The sequence below is a fragment of the Suncus etruscus genome, chromosome 12, assembly GCF_024139225.1.
Source record: "Suncus etruscus isolate mSunEtr1 chromosome 12, mSunEtr1.pri.cur, whole genome shotgun sequence".
Classification (NCBI taxonomy): Eukaryota; Metazoa; Chordata; class Mammalia; order Eulipotyphla; family Soricidae; genus Suncus; species Suncus etruscus.
Window position 1 is genome coordinate 54,093,661 of NC_064859.1, and position 23,359 is coordinate 54,117,019.

Consider the following 23,359-nt stretch of genomic DNA (forward strand, 5'->3'; position numbering starts at 1 on the left):
CCAACTAAATAGGAATGATCGTCCTAGAACAAAGAGTGCATTAGTAAAGTTCATAGCTTGAACTGAAAAGATCATCTGTGCATTAATCATTCTAAGGGCCCATATGACTCATTAGCTGGAGAATTCTATCTTACAAATGGGAGCTAATGATGATGACAGAGCTCTCACACTTTTGTCATTTTTTTTTTTTTGTGGTTTTTGGGTCACACCCGGCAGTGCTCAGGGGTTATTCCTGGCTCCAGGCTCAGAAATTGCTCCTGGCAGGCACAGGGGACCATATGGGACACCGGGATTTGAACTGATGACCTTCTGCATGAAAGGCAAACGCTTTACCTCCATGCTATCTCTCCGGCCCACACTTTTGTCATTTTGAGCAGAGACAGCACCACCTGCAAGAAGTAAAGACAAAACACCTTAGTTTAAGCAAAAATTGCATGCAACAGTTGTAAAATAAGATAGAATTGTGTAAAGAATGAAGAGTCTGAGGGTAGGGGTTGTGGAGGTAAATACAAAGACACTGACCTGGAGGGAGTAAGAGAGTAGGAACAGAAAAGAGCCATTACAGGAAAAATTAAATAAGGGAATTGTCAAAAAATATGGAGAAGCAGGTCAAGATGTAATACTAAAAATAATATGGGCATAAGATACTAAACAATTCAAATAAAATGGCTGTATATGAGAGAAATACCAAATGAAGTTCAATGATTGAAATTCTATTGAGTAAATTTGATCACCCTTGCAGTGGCTGTGCTGGTGGGGAAGACGCACAGTGGCCATTCCGTGCATCTCAGTCCCAGTGGCCGAGGACTAAGGCAACCCCCATTTTCGCAGGGCTTCTCCCTGCCCTGTAGCCTGACAAAATGGGGGCGGCCAGCGTTGGGCACAAGTGAAGGTCCTGGCGTGGTGCGAGACTGGCCCGAAGTTGGGGGAGGGGTCACTCTCAGGATGGAAAAATAATTAAACATGGGCAAAGGAGATCCTAAGAAGCCTAGAGGCAAAATGTCATCATATGCATTCTGTGTGCAAACTTGCTGGAAAGAGCACAAGAAGACGGACCCAGATGCTTCCATCAACTTTTCAGTTTTCTAAGAAGTGCTCAGAGAGGTGGTAGACCATGTCTGCTAAAGAAAAAGGAAAATCTGAAGACATGGCAAAGGCTGACAAGACCCACTGTGAAAGAGAAATCAAAACTTATATCCCTCCTAAAGGGGAAACATAAAAAGAAGTTTAAGGACCCCAATGCACCCAAGAGGCCTCCTCCAGCCTTTTTCTTGTTTTGTTCAGAATATCGCCCAAAAATCAAAGGAGAGCATCCTGGTCTGTCTATTGGTGATGATGCAAAGAAATTGGGTGAGATGTGGAACAACACTGCTGCAGCTGACAAGCAGCCTTATGAAAAGAAGGCTTCTAAGCTGAAGGAAAAATATGAAAAGGATATTGCTGCATACTGATCTAAAAGAAAGCCCGATGTGGCCAAAAAGAGAGTTGTTAAAGTGGAAAAGAGTGAGAAAAAGAAGGAAGAGGAGGAAGATGAAGATGAAGAAAAGTGGATGAATGTTGTGTTAAATAATTAACGATGGAGCTGGATGGCGATGGATGGAGGTGGATTTCTCTGTCTGCCATCCCAGGCCACATGGCTCAGCAACCCCATGAACCGGCGAGTTTCAGGCCCAGGTGAAACGCGAAATCACTCACTCACAGGCAGGCTTCAGGAAGAATCATCTTTATTTATCCCTAGCCACCACATGTGTATGGCCTATCTCATAACCTTTCAAGCATACAGCCATTCTAGGCTTGCCCTGCATCTTATTCTCTTTCAGCCATCTCCCTTAGAGAGCCCACCAGGGCCAAAAGGCAAAAGCCCCCTAATCCCTTGGCTTCCGGGTTTATCTACCTATTCCAAGACCCCTCCCCGGAATGGGCCGGGCTTTGCAGGTAAAGTCACACCTATTATCCGGTTCCCAAGACCCCTCCCAGAAATGGGTGGGTCTCAGATAAGTACCCTACAGATGAAGAAGATGAAGAAGATGATGATGATGATGATGAATAAGTCAGTTATAGCACAGTTTTTTCTTGTCTGTATAGCACTTAACCCCACTGTACACAACTCACTCTTTTAAAAGAAAAAAATTGAAGTATAAGGCTGTGTAAGATTTGTTTTTAAACTGTATAGTGTCTTTTTTTTTTTTTGTATAGTTAACACACTACCAAATGTGTCTTTAGATAGCTCTGTCCCGGTGGTATTTTCAATAGCCACTAACCTTGCATGGTACACGTATGGGGATTGTAAATTGACATGGAAATTTAAAGCAGGTTCTTGTTGGTGCACAGCACAAATTAGTTATATATGGGAATGTAATTTTTTCATCTGTAGTTGTCACTGATGCAGCTTATATGAAATAATTGTTGTTCTGTTAACTGAACATCACTCTGTAATTTTTTTTTTTTTTTTTTGGTTTTTGGGTCACACCCGGCATCGCTCAGGGGTTACTCCTGGCTGTCTGCTCCGAAATAGCTCCTGGCAGGCACGGGGGACCATATGGGACGCTGGGATTTGAACCGATGACCTTCTGCATGAAAGGCAAACGCCTTATTCTCCATGCTATCTCTCTGGCCCCACTCTGTAATTTTTTTGTTTGTTTGGTTTTTTTTGGGGGGGTCACACCCAGCAGTGCTCAGGGGTTACTCCTGGCTCTATGCTCAGGAGTCGCTCCTGGCAGGCTTGGGGGGACCATGTGGGATGCCGTGATTCAAATCACCGTCCTTCTGCATGCAAGGCAAATGTCCTACCTCCATGCTATCTCTACGGTCCCTAATGAGTTAAATTGAAAGAATGAGAAAGAAGTGTTCATAAAAATGAATTTTACTGATCACACTCCATTAGAAAGATAAACATCAGAATTATGCTAGAAAGTGGAGAGATTCTCCCCAAAACATTGTATAGATTTAATCCCTATAAGGATACCATGATAATTTTTCAAAGAAATGGATCATACACTCCTGAAATTTATATGGAACAATAAACCTCCACAAATAGCCAAAGCAATCCTTGGGTAAAAGATGATAGAAGGCATCACTTTCCCCAACTTCAAACTTCAAATTGTACTATAAACTAGCATGGAATTGGAATAAAGATAGAGCCTCAGATCAGTGGAATAGACTTGAAAATCCTGAGACAGATGCTCAGGTATATGATCAATTAGTCTTTGATAAAGGGGCAAGAAATATAAACGGAGCAAGAAAAGCCTCTTCTACAAGTGGTATTGGGAAAAATGGGCAACTACATGCAAATAAGTGAACTCAGACTTCTTTTCCTTGATAAAATTTTTATAACAACATATCTTACCCTTTATCAGATAAATGGGTAGTAAAACTGAGGTTTAGATACAAGTCTCAATAGACAAAGTTTAAGGTTTCTTTTTATAGCAAATATGAAGCACTATATGAATCTTAAAAAAATTGAATGTTAGGGGCCAGAGAAATAGCATGGAGGTAAGGCGTTTGCCTTTCATGCAGAAGGCCAGTGGTCCCCCAAGTCTGCCAGGAGTGATTTCTGAGCATAGAGCCAGGAATAACCCCTGAGTGCTGCATGGTGTGACCCAAAAACCAAAACCAAAACCAACCAACCAAACAAACAAAAAAACACCAGAGACGTGGTGCTTTTGTAACCTAGGGACTATTTCCTTTAAGGTGCAGAAGCTTCTCAGCTTAATATAGTCACATCTGTTTAACTCTGTTTCCATTTGTATGGAGAGTGCGGTTTCTGGCTTGAAGATGTCTTTAGTCATACCTCTTTTTAACATTTGTGTACAAGTCAAATAAAAATGGATCAAATACCTTGATATAGACCTGAAAAATAAGGCACATAATGAAAATGTAGGCAGAACACTCTGTGACATTGAAGCTAAAGGCATCTTCAAAGATAAAGCACAACTGACTAAGCAATTGGAAGCAAAAATAAACAAACGAGACTACATTAACCTAAGTTAACCTAAGGAGCTTCTGCACCTCAAAGGAAATAGTGATCAGAATACAATGATTGCTCATGGATTGGGAGAAAATATTCACACAATACTCATCTGATAAAGAGTTAATATCTAACATATATAAGGGACTGGTAGAGGAAAAAAAAAAAAGAAAAAACAACCCTATTAAAAGGAGAGAAAAGATGAACAGAAACTTCTTCAAAGAAGAAATTAGGTGACTAAAGCACATGTGAAAAAATGTTCCACATCATTAGTCGTCAGGGATATCTAAATCAGAACAACAATGGGTAACAATCTTACACCACAGAGATTGACACATATTGCAAAGAACAAGAACAATCAGTACTGGTGGTGAAGTGGGGAGAAAGAGACTCATTCACTACTGGTGGGAATGTTGACTGGTTCAGTCAGTGTTCTTGGAAAATAATTTGGAAATTTCAAAAGGAAAAAAGAACTCCTTGAAATTGAGCTCCCACATAACCCAGATATATTGCTACTGGGAATATACCTTAGAGACCCAAGAAACACAATGCAGAAAAGGCATCTGCACTTCTATGTTTATTGCAGCATTATTCATAATAGCCAGAATCTGGAAACAATACAGTTGTTTTATAACCGATGAGTGGATAAAGAAATTGTGGTACATCTACAAGTGGAATACTACACAACTGAAAGGAAAACTAAAGTCGTGAAATTTGCTTATACTGGATGATATGGCAATATTATGCTGAGTGAAATAAGTCAGAAGGAGAGAGATAGAATAATCAAACTCATTTTCAGGATATTGAATAAAAGATATGCAAAGACAATAGGGACAGGACCAGGAAGACCAGTCCATGGTAGGAAGCTTGCCACAAAGAGCAGGGGCATGCAGTTAGGGTAGTGAAAAAAACCTCCATGGCAGTGATAGTTGGAAATGAGCCCTCTGGACAAGAACTGGGTGCTGAAAGGAGGTAAAGTGATATGCATGATACTCCTTCAGCAACAATATTGTTAACCAAAGGCTAAAAGGATCAAAAAGGAAAAGAATGTGTATGTGAGAGAGAAACAGAAAAAGAGAGTTAAAGAGAGAAAAGATTTGCCAAGGAGACAAGCAAGAGGGACATTGGGAGGGGAAATGGGGATATTGGTGGTGGGGAATGTGCACTGGTGAAATAGATTTCTTATGAATAGAAGAAACAATAACATAATTCCAAAATTTTAAGTGAGGGAATAAATAAACTTTACCCTAGTCAAAGAAATTCAAGAGTGATAATAAAAAGCAACCAAACATTATGGGTGAAGATAGTTAGGACAAAATGCTATAACCCAATTATAACTATTTGCAACACACAAAAGTCATTTTAGATATAGAAAATATAATATAATTTCCACAGCAACTACAAAGGAAATATGAAAGAGAAGAAAAAGATGAAGAAAAAAGGAATTCATCACATATCTTATGTTATATTGATAGCCATGCAGTTATTGTAGGGGATCTCAACTTACAGTCCACTTACAGGAATGGACTGATTATCAGATAAATAACAAGGAAATAAAGGCATCAAAGGAAGAAATCAAAGAGGATAATGATATATATATATATAGTATACATATGAGACATGTTATGTACATAGCTTGTGACATTAATTTCTCTCTATATTTTTATATTTGGAGGTTTAGGTCACACCTGGGTGTACTCTTGCTACTTCTATCTCTGCTACTCCCATCACTGTTCTCTGATCCTTTCTCTATAGTTTCACTGATTTGATGTAACCTTAATATACCAATACAGATAATGACTACATATCTTCTCAATTAGAGAACAAAAAAGTGTCAGAATCTCTCAGACATTTTAATAAGTGATAAGTATCAAATGTACTATGAACACGTGGAAAGGTTAACTCCTGGCTCTGAGCTCAGGGATTATTCCTGATGAGCTTGGCACCATATGGGATGCCGAGGATCAAATCTGGGTAGGCTGCTTGCAAGACAAACCCCCTACTTGCTCTATTATTGCTCTGGTCCTGATGTATAAATAAATATATATATATATACATAATTTTTTTTTGGTTTTTGGGCCACACCCGGCAGCACAAGGGTTACACCTGGCTTCACGCTCAGAATTTGCTCCTAGCAGGCTCGGGAGACCATATGGGATGCCAGGATTCGAACTGATGACCTTCTGTATGAAAGGCAAATGCCTTACCTCCATGCTATCTCTCCGGCCCCTTAAATATATTTAATAATAAAAATTGTTAATCATAATCATAGTGCCATATGAATATGCATATTCTAGAATGACTTACAATATACTGTCATGTAATACTCAAAGTTTGTAACCTAAACTAGATCCATCACTGTCTTTAAACATCTAGGTTTGGGGCTAGAGCAGTGGCGCAGGCGATAGGGCATTTGCCTTACACGTGCTAACCTAGGACGTATTGGTTCAATCCCCCATCATCCCATATGGTCCCCAGAGCCAGAAGCGATTTCTGAGTGCATAGCCAGGAGTAACCCCTGAGTGTTACTGGGTGTGGCCCAAAAAGGAAAAAAAAAATCTAGGTTCATGGAAATAAGAGGTATGGAAATAGATGAGAACTTGTTCAGATGAACTGACTTTTGCTTATAAGTGAGAGCATTGACACAACTGGATAAATTGATGGCAAGTTATAGATTCTACCAGGTCAGTTTTGTCAGGTGCAGCATTGGTAACAGTAAGAAGTACTGAAGACAGTAAAAAGGGAAGTGAGTATACTTGTGCATGGAGAAATTATAGATACAAATGCATCATCTGGTTTTACACACTGAACAATTTTAGTAGCTGCTGAGATAACCCAGTGAAGGCATTTGCAGGTTTTTGTAAAAGAATATATCACTGTGGGAGGAAGATTATCATCGTGTTGACAGAAATAATTTCCAGCATCTTCAGGTTCCATGGTACTAATTGTCAGAGTAAAACCAGTATCATAACCACTACCACTGAACCGGGCTGGGACCCCAGGCATGAGAGTAGAAACATATTTCAGAATGAGCCTAGGAGATGCTCCTGGTTTCTGCTGGTACCAGAATAAGTCATCATCAATTTTTGTGCTGGCCTTGCAGGAGATGGTGACTTTGTCTCCTGGAATCACTGACAAAAATGCTGGAGACTGCGTGAGTATTGTTTCTGCTCTGCTACCTGTTTAGATGGGATACAAGGTAAGCAAAATCAAGTTTCATATTTGAGAGAATGATAAAATCAGTTAATTTTAAAATGTTATATTTTATTTATGTAATATTTTGTCAATATTATATCTGACTAGAGCGCTTCAATGCTATGCGAAGAGGAAATATTTCTCTTACCAGAAATCCAGAGGAGCAGAATGCTAAGGAGCTGAACCTGGGAGCCCATATTCATGCTCTCAATCATCAGTTGTAGTCTGCCTTCTACAACTGTCAATTGTAGCCCATATAATGCAAGCGAATGATTTGCATTATATGGGCTCAGAATGGTGCATGGAGAAACATGCAAAGTGACTTGGTGTGGATAGGCTGGGAGACATTGTTGACAGGTGCAGAGATGCCTCTGCTATGATCTGGACAAGGTGTTATCATCCTCTTCCTAGACTCTCAAAAAGTTTGAGACTAATTTTTTGCACTTAAATTTTTTAGAGGGAGTACTCCTGACTCAGAGATTACTCCTGGCTCAGGGATCACTCTAGGCTGGGCTCAGAGGACCATCTCTAATTAGTGCCAGGCATTGAACTCAGGTTGGCATTTGTAAAAGTAAGCACCTTACTTGTTCTATTATCCATTTGGTTCTATTTTGTTTTATTTTGACCAAAATGAATTATTGTTTAATTGGAAGAGAGAAAATGATTCTTTTTATATAGCTTAAATCAATATTTGTAAAAGTGCATGCAGTACTTAAAAGTGTGAAGCTAATCCAAATGGATGAAAGACCTCGATATCAGACCCTAAACCATAAGATATATAGAACAACACGTAGGTAAAACACTCCAGGACATTGAGACTAAAGGCATCTTCAAAGAGAAAACTGCACTCTCCAAGCAAGTGAAAGCAGAGATTAACAGATGGGAATATATTAAACTGAGAAGCTTCTGTACCTCAAAAGAAATAGCGCCCAGGATACAAGAGCCCCCCACTGAGTGGGAGAAACTATTCACCCAATACCCATCAGACAAGGGGTTAATCTCCAAAATATACAAGGCACTGACAGAACTTTACAAGAAAAAAACATCTAATCCCATCAAAAAATGGGGAGAAGAAATGAACAGACACTTTGACAAAGAAGAAATACAAATGGCCAAAAGACACATGAAAAAATGCTCCACATCACTAATCATCAGGGAGATGCAAATCAAAACAACTATGAGGTACCACCTCACACCCCAGAGATTGGCACACATCACAAAGAATGAGAACAAGCAGTGTTGGCGGGGATGTGGAGAGAAAGGAACTCTTATCCACTGCTGGTGGGAATGCCATCTAGTTCAACCTTTATGGAAAGCAATATGGAGATTCCTCCAAAAACTGGAAATCAAGCTCCCATATGACCCAGCTATACCACTCCTAGGAATATACCCTAGGAACACAAAAATACAATACAAAAATCCCTTCCTTACACCTATATTCATTGCAGCACTATTTACCATAGCAAGACTCTGGAAACAGCCAAGATACCCTTCAGCAGATGAATGGCTAAAGAAACTGTGATACATATACACAATGGAATATTATGCAGCCATCAGGAGAGATGAAGTCATGAAATTTTCCTATACATGGATGTACATGGAATCTATTATGCTGAGTGAAATAAGTCAGAGAGAGAGAGAAAGATGCAGAATGGTCTCACTCATAAGAAAAATGAAAGACATTCTTGGAATAATAACTTTCAGACACAAAAGAGAAAAGAGCTGGAAGTTCCAGCTCACCTCATGAAGCTCACCACAAACAGGGATGAGTTTAGTTAGAGAAATAACTATGTTTTGAACTATCCTAATAAAGAGAATGTACGAGGGAAATAGAAAGCCTGTCTAGAGTACAGGCAGGGGTTGGGTGGGGAGGAAGGAGATTTGGGACATTGGTGATGGGAATGTTGCACTGGTGATGGGTGGTGTTCTTTACATGACTGAAACCCAAACACAATCATGTATGTAATAAAGTTGTTTAATTAAAAAAGAAAGTCTTGGGGCCAGAGCAATAGCACAGTTGTAGGGTGTTTGATTTGCATGTGGTCAATCTGGGAAGAACCCAGGTTTGATTCTTGCTTCCCATATGGTCCCTTAAGCCTGCCAGGAGCAATTTCTGAGCACAGAACCAGGAGTAACCCCTGAGCATTGCTGCATGTGGCCCTAAAACCAAAATAAATAATTAAAGTACTTATAAAAAGTGTGAAGCTTAAAATTATAATTGAAAAGTAGGTAGAAGATATAAAAATGAGAAATTCAATCACTATATTCAGGTTGAAAGAAAAGAAAGGCAAATCTCTGCTTTATTGATACAATATTGCTACCTCCTTTATTTCCCTAGAAAGAAATTTAAATAATTGAAAAGGGCTATTTCTTGCAGATGAAAGCAAGAGCTTTCTTAAGTTTAAGCTCAATTTGTTATTCTTGGTCCATAGCATGTAAATTTATTGTTGTCAAAGATTAAAATATAACAGGAGGTGGGTGGAATAATAGTACAGTGGGTAGGGCATTTATTTACCTTGCACTCAGCTAACCCAGGTTTCATCCTAGCATTCCATATGGTCCCCTGAGGCTGCCAGGAACCAAGTGTAACTTCTGAATATCACTGTGTGTGGCTCCAAAACAAACAAACAAAATAACAGGAGAGGCCAGAGAGATAACAGTGGGTAAGCTACTTGCTTTGCATGTGGCCATACTGGGTTCAATCCTTGACATCTGTCATATAATCCCAAAGGCCCACTAGGATTGATCTCTGAGCACAGAGCCAGGAGTAAGCCCTGAGCAGGATGAGGGACTTGGCCCTTCCCCTCCCAAGGGGCCCAGTTCGACCAGCTGAGATACTATCAGTATATCCATGAGTTTTTGTGGCTTGGCTTGCCTCTCTCTTTAGAGTTAAATGAGTCTATGTCACTGGCTGATGGGCAGACATGGTGACAGCTGTGACTACTGCATATGGCTGTGGGGGTTTCTTGAAGCAGGGAGACACAGGGGTGGGGAGTTGGCCTACCTTGCTCCCCAAATGAACCCAGAGATATCAGCCCCAGAAGTAGCATGCCTTGAACTTTTGGTCATTAGATGCCTCTTTAGAGATTAGTAGAAAAGTAGTAAAATTGATCCATTGACTTTGAATATGTTTAAAAACATATTACTTAGGCACTAGATACAGTCAAGCATTTCTATTTGAGCTCTGCAGTAATACACAGAAACACATGATCCCAAAGCATATTTGACTATGTGAGCCAGGTGCCTTACTCAGTTACTCTTGATTTCCAGCTAAGTCATGTCTGTCTGATAGGATAAACTGTCCAGGAACCAGAATTTAAATCTTGTCATGAAGTTTTAAATATTATAATATTTTAGAGTATTATCATCTCAAGAAGAGGCACAGATGTGATTAGCAGCCAACACATCAGTTCTCTATAACAGAAGCAGTCAACATCAACAAATGAGAGAACATTGAAAGTCCTTCTAGAGGTTTTGTGTTATCTTGAATCAGTGTGGCACCCATTATAAGACTGGTAACTCACAACATTTTTGGGGTTGCAATTTACTGATGGTGAGAGTAAACTTTGTCGTATGCTCACTGCTACTGAACCTGTCTGGTATACTGGACACTTTAATCGATGTATCATAGATGAGAAGCCAAGGAGCCTGCCCAGTTTCTGCTGAAACAGGGCCAAATTAATGCTAACACTCTGACTTGTCCTGCAATTGAAGGTGGTTCTTCCTCCTGGCAACACACTCAAGATAGCTGGAGACTGTCAATAGAACTTGTCCTGTGGCATCTGAGATTAAAAATAAAACACAAAAGTCACATCTCTGATGTTGATCTTTTCAGCATTACTAGTACAACTGACACAGAATATGTTTCGATTAGTAGAAATAATAAGCCACAGAGTCCAGGAAATGTACTAAGTCCCTTAACTTTCAAAACCATCCCAGGTTTCTCTCACTGGGATCCAGAGTAATAGAGGCAAAAACTATTGAATTCCATAATCCAACCTGTAGTCAATGAGATGCTTTGTCCCTAGAGCACTGACAGGCACTGATATGGGCTTTGGACATCAGGGCAGGATGGAAGGAACATGCAAAGCAGTGAGACTGAGGTGAGCTTGACCTCAGCTGAAGAGAGCATTTACCTTTTCCTTGCATTTGAGAAACCTTCCCTGGGAGGGTGTAAGAAAAGAATGTTAGTCCAGCTTGGAGGTAAAGTTGTTTTTATTTGACAGTAGAATTTATTGCTGCCTCCCGCTCTTTTACCTTTTACTTAGGAATAGTGAAATACTTGACATAGGACTGCTGGAAGAAAATAGTTGCCTTTTTTGCTTCCTTTGTGCCTGGGTATAAAGGCAGGAGTTGGTTGTGACTTTATCTTTTAGTTGTCATTCATATGATGCTTTAAAATTTTGTTTTTGTTTTGAGGCCACACCTGGCTGGGCACTTAGGAATCTCTCCTGGCAGGTTTGAAGGGACCATTTGGGATGCTGGGTATCAAACCCCTGTGCAGCCTGTTCTATTACTCTGATATGATGCTTATGGATTTTTACAGAAGACAATGAAGTCACCTAATTCTTGTAAATATGGTTAGAACAGCTCTAAGTTGGTACACTGTGGGTAGAAGAACAACCACACTTTTACAGACAGGCTAGATTAGGAGCCCATTCCTTATACACTGTTGACACTTCCACAGCTGTCAAACTGTGGCAATATATTAAGATTTACCTCAGAGTGCTGCTTATAGTTTAAAACAGGTAACACATTCCACCAAACACAATATAATTAACATAATATTAATTTTTGATTACTATGATCAAATTAAGCATTTCATACACATGATTATTTTAAATATGTGAGCAATGTAACAGCTAACCTTGAAAGTGTCTTTTTTTTTTTTTTTTTTTTTTTTGGTTTTTGGTTTTTGGGTCACACCCGGCAGCACTCAGGGGTAACTCCTGGCTCTATGCTCAGAAATTGCTCCTGGCAGGCTCAGGGAACCATATGGGGTGTCAAGATTCGAACCACTGACCTTCTGCATGCAAGGCAAACTCCCTACCTCCATGCTATCTCTCCGGCCCCGAAAGCAGTCTTAAATACAATTTAAGTCTATTTTTTCCTCAGTGCTTTGTTTTGTAAGATTTTATTTTCAACAACTGGTTCACAACTCTTGAAAACTTAATTTTCTTGATTTTTACTAAATAGCAACTCACGTCTCCTGATTGTTCAGTTTATTTTTCTCATTATTAATAGTAAAATTTCAACTTAAAATGTTGGTCACATTATATTATATCATAGCTCACTTCCTTCCTGCTTTTTTATATAATTACCTTATTTAAGCACCATGGTTACAAAGTTAATCATGGTTCAGTTTTTTAGTTATAGAATGTACAACACCCTTCAACAGTGCACATTTCTAAAGTCAATGCGGCAATGCCCCAGTTTTCCTCCCATCCACCCTTGCTCACCTGCTTCCGCACTTTCCTCCCTTCTTTGTAATAATCTTATTTTACATTGTCCATGTTTTCATATTTTTCTAATATTTATCCCATGACACTCAATCAGGAAAACTATCACTACTACTTTGAGATCTGCTCCACTATACCTTTAATAAATAAGAAATTTACATTAAATAAATGAGGAAGAGAGAAAATATTAATCTTTTGTAGGCTTCCAGTTATTCCAACATCCCTGCAGATCATTAACTGCAGTTACACTTTTGGGGGAGGCAATTCATCTATTAAATGCATTCATTAAAATTTTAATTTGTGGGGCCCGGAGAGATAGCGCAGCGGCGTTTGCCTTGCAAGCAGCCGAACCAGGACCAAAGGTGGTTGGTTTGAATCCCGGTGTCCCATATGGTCCCCCGTGCCTGCCAGGAGCTATTTCTGAGCAGACAGCCAGGAGTAACCCCTGAGCACCGCTGGGTGTGGCCCAAAAACTAAAAAATAAAATTAATTTGTATATTTATGTAATAGAGAACTATTTTGTGCAAAAGAAATATATTTCTACAATGATAAAGTTTTCATCATTGTGACTAGGATCTGCTTTTATTTGGGTTAGTCTTTGGGCATCCAGGATGTGGTGCATGCACTCTTTAGCTCTGGGAACCTGAGTTCCCAAATCGTTGTCTCAGCAATGATGTCTTTGACTATTACTTGTTCATAGGAGTCCTCCCACTGGCTCTCTGGGACCCAATGGTTTTTATCTTATTCCCATTAAATATATCCCAAAGCTCTATTGTAGGCTGTTCACTTATTTTGAGCTTATTTTAATCTTTTGTTCATTTATTTTAAGGCTCTTTTCTAACTTCTTATGTTGTATAGAAGTGTTATGTAGCTCATTTTCCAGCTCACTGATTATGTCTTCACCAGCTGCTATTCTGCTTGTAAGGCCTACCAGTGAGTTTCTCATTTTTCCTACCAAGGTTTTCAATTCTGTCATTTCTATTTGAAATTTTCTCAGTTCTACTCTCATATCCTCTTGAATCTTACTGGCTGTCCATTTCATGATTTCTTTCAGTTCCTTGAACTGAAATTTTGATTCTTCACAATTTCCTCTCTAAAGCCCTTATCAGAGAAGGCTATATAGAAGCTGATACTAGTTAGGTCTTCATAACTTTCATCTTCATACACTAAGTATGGTGGGGTTCTGCATTGCTTTTCCATTGTAACCTTTGCAGTGTGGTGATGTTTTTTTATGTGGTGTGGTGGGGCTCATTGACTAGAAGAAATGTGTGGCTGCTCTGCTTTGCTCCACTGCCATACTCTTCTCAGGGCAGTGAAAATGGCTCCCCTGATTGTGCAGTCACTTTATTCACTCAAGCTTGAGCTTACCCACATTACATACCTGTATGTGACTAACAAGTGAAACACAAAGCCCAAGTCAATGAGTAGCACCACATGGTAGATATGGAGATCTGTTAATTTGAAGGTAACTGCCAGCTGACTATATCTTCAGGGATCAAATAAACCCAGAAATTTTGTGTTCTCTAACAAACTATTATTATTATTATTATTATTATAATATTTTTAGATTATTATTGTTTTTAATAGTATCTTTATTTAAGCACCTCGATTACAGACATTATTGTAGTTGGGTTTCAGTCATGTAAAGAACACCACCCTGCACCAGTGCAACATTCCCATCATCAATGCCCCCAATCTCCCTCCTCTCCCCAATGCCTGTGTTCGAGACAGGCATTATACTTCTCTCACTCATTGATATTGTCACCATAGTTGTCAGTGTAGTTATTTCTCTAACTGTACTCACCACTCTTTGTGGTGAGCTTCATATCATGAATCAGTTCTTCTAGCCCTTATGGGCATTATTACAATAATGTTTTTTATTTTTCTTAAAACCTATAGATGAGTGAGACTATTCTGTATCTATCTCTCTCCCTCTGACTTATTTCACTCAGCACAATAGATTCCATGTACATCCATGTATAGGAAAATTTCATGACTATCGCTCCTGCTGGCTGCATAATATTTTATTGTGTAGATGTACCACAGTTTTTTTTTGAAGAGGATATGAGTAAACATTTTTTAATATCTTTATTTAAATTTATTTATTTATTTATTTAAATTTATTTATTTTTAAAATATCTTTATTTAAACACCTTGATTACAGACATGATTGTGGTTGGGTTTCAGTCATGTAAAGAACACCCCCCTTCACCAGTGCAACATTCCCACCACCAATGTCTCAAATCTCTCTCCTCCCCACCCCACTCCCACCTATACTCTAGACAGGTTTTTTTACTTTCCTCACTCATTCACATTGTTATGATAGTTCTCAGTGTAGTTATTTATCTAACTGCACTCATCACTCTTTGTGGTGAACTTCATGTAGTGAGCTGGAACTTCCAGCCCTCCTCTCTTTTGTCTCTGAAAATTATTGCAAGAATGTCTTTTATTTTTCTTAAAACCCATAAATGAGTGAGACTATTCTGCATCTCTCTCTCTCCCTCTGACTTATTTTACTCAGCATAATAGATTCCATGTACGGGGCCGGGCGGTGGCGCTGGAGGTAAGGTGCCTGCCTTGCCTGCGCTAGCCTTGGATGAACCGCGGTTCGATCCCCCGGCGTCCCATATGGTCCCCCAAGCCAGGAGCGACTTCTGAGCGCATAGCCAGGAGTTACCCCTGAGCATCACCGGGTGTGGCCCCAAAACAAACAAACAAACAAAAAAAACAACAAAAAATAGATTCCATGTACATTCATGTACAGGAAAATTTCATGACTTCATCTCTCTTAATGGCTGCATACTATTCCATTGTGTATATGTACAACAGTTTCTTTAGCCATTTCTCTGTTGAAGGTCATCTTGGTTGTTTCCAGAGTCTGGCTATTGTAAATAGTGCTGCAATGAATATAGGTGTAAGAAAGGGGTTTTGTATTGCATTTTTGTGTTCCTAGGGTATATATCCCGTAGAGTGGTATAGCTGGGTCATATGGGAACGCAATTACCATTTTTTTGAGGAATCTCCATTTTGTTTTCTATAAACACTGGACTAGATGGCATTCCCACCAGCAGTGAATGAGAGTTCCTTTCTCTCCACATCCCTGCCAGCACTACTTGCTTTTATTCTTTGTGATGTGTGCAGTCCCTGTGGTATGAGATGGTACTTCATTGTTGTTTTGATTTTCATCTCCCTGATAATTAATTTGTGGAGCAGCTTTTCTTGTGCCTTTTGGCCATTTGTATTTATTCTTTGAGGAATTGTTTGTTCATTTCTTCTCTCCATTTTGTGATGGGGTTAGATATTTTTCTTGTTAAAATTCTGCCAGGACCTTGTATATTTTTGATATTAGCCCCTTATATGATGGGTGTTGGGTGAATAGTTTCTCCCATTCTGTGGGTGGCTTTTGTATCCTAAGGACTATTTCCTTTGAGGTGCAGAAGCTTCTCAGCTTAATATAGTCCCATCTGTTTATCTCTGCTTCCACCTCTAACATATTATTTTTATGTTCTTTTTATGCCACAATAGATAATAGAAACAAAAACTAATCCATTTGCAATATTTATCTATACCAAAATCTATACAAGGAGCCCTAGCTCATGCTTACTTGTCCTCTATGTTGATGTGGTGTATATATGGAGTCAGGATAGAATATAAGGATTAAATTTTTGTCCTCCATATGACACCCCTGTTTCTAACCCAGCACTGTAATCCCATGAGCAATGCCAGCAATAATGCTAGAGCATAGAGGCCAGAGTAAGCCCTGATCATTGCTAGGTGTGACCCCAACAACCTGACCTTAAATAACATGTAGTAATAGCTGCACTATCCCCTGCTTCATGGTGTAAAGCAGAGACCCTATGAACATGGCATCTACAACATTGATTCATGTCTTTTGGGTTGTGGTTTCCAAGGAAGCAGGTGTCTTAGTTCAAGCTCAGACTTCTTCAGTCAGAGGAATGTTTCTGTCACTGTGGAGGTCTGCTGAAGTGTTTCTGGAAATAATAGATACCAGAATCTTCAGTTCCCACATCATAGATGGACAGGGAGAAGTCAGCGCCAGTGTCAAATTCCTGAAACCTGGTAGGAATTTCAGATACCTGATGAGTAGCCTGGGGGTGGGTGGCTCTTTGAGTTTCTATTGATACCAAACCATGGAGGTAACTGCTTCTACAGGTGATAGAGAAGAAGCCAACTTGAAATGCTGCCAAGGTTTTAGGAGACTGAGTCAGGAGAATCTTCCCCTTGCAGCCTGGCAACATAATACATGACTTCTTGCCAGCCTGTTCCAGAAGAAATAAACAAGGCCCATTGTCAATAAGTGGCTTTCTGATTGGCCTTTCACTTTTCCTGTGGATTCCAAAGTCCACCTTCATTAGGCTGTCACCTTTACCTCACAAACTATGGGAGATGACAGCTCAACCTGAGAGGCCAATGAATAAATCAATTAATTATAGTCTAAATGGGTCCCTAGTGATGCATATCTTCAGAGTGAAGACCAAGGAGCAAGTCCAACTGTGCCTATACCTCCTGGTGAGCACTGGACTCTGTGCTTCAGCTTTGAATAATAGTTCATTAAAAAACCTTCTAAATCTAGGGGCCGGGCGGTGGCGCTAAAGGTAAGGTGCCTGCCTTGCCTGCGCTAACCTTGGACGGACCGCGGTTCGATCCCCTGGTGTCCCATATGGTCCCCCAAGCCAGGAGCAACTTCTGAGCACATAGCCAGGAGTAACCCCTGAGCGTTACTGGGTGTGGCCCAAAAACCAAAAAAAAAAAAAAAAAAAAAAAAACCTTCTAAATCTCACACAGCATTTCCAAAACCCATCAGTGTACATGATCTCTATGCTAGGAGCTATAGGACCAGCTCACATTCTGCACTTGGCAAGTGCTGTAAGACCATATAAAACCATAGGATACAGAGTCACTGGGCCTGAAAGCCCATCTTGGAGTGTCTCTAGAATCTGCTGTTCCTGAAACCAAGCACAAGGGCATAGGCTCAGGCAGGCTGAAAGGCTGCTGTGGAATAGAGGACTGTAACCAGGCACTAAATAGGTCAAGTATCCAAGTAGATAATTTGCTTGTCTGATCACCTAATCAGTGCCTTCTCCATTGGCCTCTGGGGATAGATTCAACCCCACTGGAGGAGTGTTAGTGGTAACTGCTTAAAAATTGAGGCTGATGGGGCCAGAGAGGTGGTGCTAGAGGTAAGGAATTTGCCTTGCAAGCACTAGCCTAGGACGGCTGCAGTTGGTCCCCCAGCATCCCATATGGTCTCCCCAAGCCAGGGGCAATTTCTGAGCAAATAGCCACAAGTAACCTCTGAGTGTCAAATGAGTGTGGCCCAAAAAAAAACAAAAACAAAAACAAAAACAAAAAAAGTAAAGAAAAGAAAAGAAAAGTTGAGACTGAACACACCAGGACAGTGAGGTCTGGTTTTGCAGGTCTTCTGAAGTTTTATGCTGAGATTGCTAGATTCAATCAGATCTTTCAGAAAAGGGACACCAGCTTTCTCTGCTAACCACAAGAGAAGTTGACCTAAACAAGAATCTGACTCTAAACAAGACGACTATCTCAGGAAATCCACATTAACTTGCCCTCATCAAGAGAACACATGTAGGGAATATTTAAGACTCAGCATAAACAAAGTGTTACATTAACAGTAAGTGATGTTGAATGGCAGGGTGAATGCAGCATGTAGCTGGCTCATTCTGTAGGAGGAGGAGCTCATTTCAGTAGCTCAGATATTTTGCCATATTTCCCAACCACACCAGCTGATAAGTTTTGCCTTTTTAATTGGGGCCACTGGGTTAAAGCATCCAGAACCCACCCCCAATGAAATGAAGTCCAATGTTCCAAACTGGATTCTCCAGTGGCCCAGTAACAGCACAAAATTAGAGGTCAATGCATACATGTTTTCTATGGGGAAACAACAGAATGCTTTTCCTTCACCAATATTCACCCCCAACCCGACCTTTGATTATAATTGACCTAAAAGACTGTTACTATAACATTTCCATTCACTCATATTCCCAATAATAGGGTCCATATTCAATGAATGGTTTGCCTTAGGGCATGGTGAGCTTACCCACCATGTCAATATTTTGTTGATGTGGTTTTACATGTGGTCTTACAGCTCGCAAAAATTTTCCCCAGGCTTACTTGGTACATAATATGGATGACATTTTGAGGGCCTGCTCTATGTACAGAGAATTTAAGTGTTGTATGAGTTTGTTACCAGCTGCTTGCAGAATACTGGTTTAACAATATCCACAGGAAAATAAATCCAGTCTTTGCCTCAATTTCAATACATGGGGTTCTTATTGGAGCATACTTCAGTGTATCCCATCAAATTTTCTATTTTTCAGAAGAATCTAAGAACTCTTAATGACTTTCAAAAACTCTTAAGTGATATAAATTAGATCCGTCCCTCTCTTGAGATTTCAAACTCAGAACTCAGCAACTTATTTTGTACTTTTAAGAAAATTCAGGGCCGGAGAGATAGCATAGAGGTAGGGCATTTGCCTTGCATGCAGAAGGTCGGTGGTTCGAATCCCGGCATCCCATATGGTCCCCTGAGCCTGCCAGGAGCGATTTCTGAGCATAGAGCCAGGAGTAATCCCTGAGCGCTGCCAGGTGTAATCCCTGAGCGCTGCCAGGTGTGACCCCCCCAAAAAAAATTCAGCCCCAGGTGTTTAACTCAAAAGGCCCAACAGGAATTGATTTTTTTCTTGGACCAGTTCCAAAGGTCTTATCTTCCAGGTCCATACTTGAGAGTAGGTGTGGTTTTTAAATTTTTCAATCTTTCATTCTCCTTTGGGTGCTATATAGCTCAGCTATCTTGGCCTCTAAAATAGGTTTATTTACATAACAAGCAACCTCGCACACTTATTTTTTTTTTCTGCTCTTATCAAATCAAGGCTCAGAGAAGTTTCCTTGCTAGGTTTTGATCAATTTGCTGCCAATTCCAAAAGGGGAAATAGAATTTATAATACCTCTCAGTGAGCCCCTCCAACAAGCCGTAGGTAATTTTTCAGTTTTTCTCCCTTATCCTGCTGGAAGGCCCGAGACTTCTTTAAAAGACACATTTTGTGATTTCCTCTATTAATCTCTCCTTGTTATACTGACACCCTCATGCTTTGCATTGATGGGTGATTGTCAGGAAAAGGTTGTATAACTGGCCCTTTACTGACCACAACAGTGCATACTAATCACAAGTCTGCTCAACAAAGTGGAACTTGCTACTTTAAATTACTTACTATCATGTTTCAGAGCCATGCAATGTAGTAAGTGATTCAAATTATGTAGTAGGATTGTTTCCAATGTTCCTCTACCCTTGTTCCTGGCATGTATCCCATATCTCCCTCCTTTAGCCCCCAGAATGCTAGTGTGACTGGTCCCCATTTGTACAGCTTGTTGTAGATTGGGTATTTATTCTGTTGTCGTTGACTTTTGGTTTGGTGTTCAAGTCTGATCATTTTTTTTATTTCCACTAAATGTTCATCTGACTATCTGGTCCTGGTGTCGTGCATTTTTTTCCTCTCAATTTATGCGGCTGAATAAGATGATTCAAGTTATGTGGTTCTGTTGGAGATAAAAAGGAAAAGAAAAGAAAAAAAATACTGGGAGGAGTCTGTTTAGGTGTTATAAATTTCAATTTAGTAGAAGAAAGTGAAAAAAAGAAGAAAAAGGTAGACAAACAAAACAAAACAAAACAAAAACCAGCAACCATGCAACTTCAACAAAAAAAGAACAAACAAAAAACAAATTAGCAACTACAAAAAACAAACAAGCAACAAACACAAAATAACAGATAAAACAAAACAAGTCAAAAAACCAAACCAGGGGGGCAGATATAGCATAGAGGTAGGGCATTTGCCTTGCTTGCAAAAGGGCAGTGGTTCAAATTCTGGCATTCCATATAGTCCTCCAAGCCTGCCAGGAGTGATTTCTGAGCATAGAGCCAGGAGTGGCCCCTTAGTGCTGCTGGTGTGACCCCAAAACCAAAAACCAAAAAACAAGAAACCCAATAAAAAACCCAAACCAGAAACTACATAAAAATGTATTTCTTCATGGGGACGGTGTGGTGGCGCTAGAGGTAAGGTGCCTGCCTTGCCAGCGCTAGCCTAGTACAGACCGTGATTTGATCCCCTGGCGTCCCATATGGTCCCCCAAGCCAGGAGTGACTTCTGAGCGCATAGCCAGGAGTAACCCCTGAGCGTCATCGGGTGTGGCCCAAAAACAAAACAAAATAAAAAAGTGTTTCTTCTTCAAGTATTGGGGATTTTAGAAAGGGAATTCCTTGGCCTAAGAGATACAGGGTTTCTTCACTCTTGAAGCATACTGTCATGGGACCAACTACTGGCTCTGTACTCACTCCTTTTCACACCCCAAGGTCTTTTTATGTAACCAGGGAACTTTCTGCTCAGGTGTGGATTATAAAATTAGGCCTCTCTAACCAGAGTTCTCGGAACATAGGGTGAAGCCTAGGAAGGAGTCTTTCTTTACAGTTCTAGAAGTTCTATTCCATCACTGTTGTTGTAATCAGTCTTTTATAAACGATGGTCTTAGTTTTTGCACAGATCCTAGGATGAAGTCTGGGATAGAATTTTTCATTATGTTTCCAGAAGTTCCGTTTTGTTCCATTTGTCAAAATCTCTGGGATTGGAGATCTTGGTTTTTGTACAGATCCTAGACCAAAGCCTAGGCTAGGGTCTTTTTTATTGGTCCCAGGGTGACTACTGCCCAGTCTTGGCTGTCAAAGTCAGTCTTCTGTAGTTGGTGATCTTGTTTTTTGCACAGATAAAAGGGTGATGTGTCTTCTGATTTCATTTTACCATTAGAACAAACTGCTCTTAGATCAGGTTATTGCTGTTTCCTCTTTGTCAAGATGTCATATCCAAATTGTTGCAAGTAGGTGCTAGAGCAATATTAGGAATTTACCAGGGGGTTTTGTCTTCTGGTGCTGTTGCAGGGAACTGTGTCAGTTCTATGTCTGGGGTCTAGGTCTCAGGATTGGAAGGTCACTGCCTGATCACATGGAGTCTAAGTTGGGTCCACATGACACATGTTCAGGGTGGGAGGTGCCCCTGTATTATAAAATGTATGTGTTCTTATTCTAGTAGATAAGAGCTTGTTTCTATTCATACAATTTCCCCTTTGTTAGTATGCCTTTGCAAAAAGGAATGGTGCCATATAATATTGCTGGTGCATTTGGGGGTAAGAATGTCAGGCTGCACAATCTCTGTGCACTGGTTTTGACCTGAGCTTATCCCAGTCAAGACTTTTTTCTTGTAGGTTTTCATTCCAAGCAGAACCAAAACAGGTGAAGTTAAAGATGAATATTATATTATATTAATCATATAATATTATATAATGATATCATTCAATAATATTAATGACATTATAAAACGATATATTTATATAATATTAACATTATTAATTACATTAATACTATTATTAAATAATCAATTTTTTATTTAATTGATTTATTATTAAATAATTAAAACAATGGTAATAATATACTATATTATCTACAGAAGAAATAAATAAAAATAAATTTTAAAGAGGACTTAAAGAAAAATGTTGTTTAAGAGGCTACCTTCCATTTGGGAATGAACAGACTAGGAAGTATTATTGTAGAGGTATTATACATAATAGGGACATATAGGCTTCGCCATTAAGTCTTTTGAGATATTCTTGTGGGGGGTGAAATCCAGGGAACATTTTCATCACACGTGTTCTTGTTGAGTTTGAGAAATGATTTGCAGCCGTAAGGGATCAGTTCGTGTCCTTGGGCTGGGGGTCCTTCTGGGGCTGAATTGGTAGCATGCAACAGTCCTCATTTGGGAGGGTGAGAGGAAGAGCTACAAAGCATGAGTCAGCAGGAGTGTTGGTTGTAGTTTCTTGGTGCATTAGATGTGGGACTGACTGGAAGGGTGTCCTTTCACATTGGAAGCTGGGTGGTGGCTTATTGGGGCAGGAGGTTGGTCTTGATACCTAATGGGTTAAGAATTGAGGGTAAAGAGGGTTAAATGGGAGAGATATTGGATCAGGATTGGGGGATAAAAGGATAGAAGAATTTCTGAAAGGGAGAGGGGGAATAATGTGTAAGAGGGGCTGTATACACTTTAGGCATGTCTTGTTTACATTTTAGGATTGGCAATCAGAGAGGAGTCCACTGTCTACAAACTCATGCCCACATAAAGATAGTCACTAATGCTCTATTCTTAGGTGGTTGTTGGTGGCCTGACATAGGCAGGGTCTGAGCTCTTAAAAAATTATTGAGTTAAAAGAAGATAAATAGGGGCCAGAGTGCTGGCACAAACTGTAAGGGGTCTGCCTTGTGCATGCTAGCCCAGGACAGACTGGTTTGATCCTCCAGCATTCCATATGGTCCCCCAAGCCAGGAGCGACCCCTGTCTGTTCTCTACTTTTACCCACTTCCCTTCACCATAGACTGACTGTTGACCACAACTGCCTTTGGCTTTTGAATGATTCTTGGCTCTAGGTCATTTCCTGATTCATGACTGCTGCAAACCTTTTTTTTTCGGGCTCCACCAGACCACGTTGCCAGTTGAAGTTATGATCCAAAATTTATCCTTTCATCAGAATGTTTCAAAACACTTATAGCAGATATATATAGCTTCTTTTTATACTTCTTAAGTGTATTCATTATGTATAATTATTTATTATATTTATTATATATTTATATTATTTATTATATATTTCATTCCCTCTCTTT

General features: G+C 39.8%; 1 pseudogene; it reads left to right on the forward strand.

Annotated features, from left to right (window-relative positions):
- Window positions 1-963: 963 nt before the first annotated feature.
- LOC126024513 (high mobility group protein B1-like) lies at window positions 964-2,050 on the forward strand (annotated as a pseudogene).
- The last annotated feature ends 21,309 nt before the right edge of the window (window positions 2,051-23,359 follow it).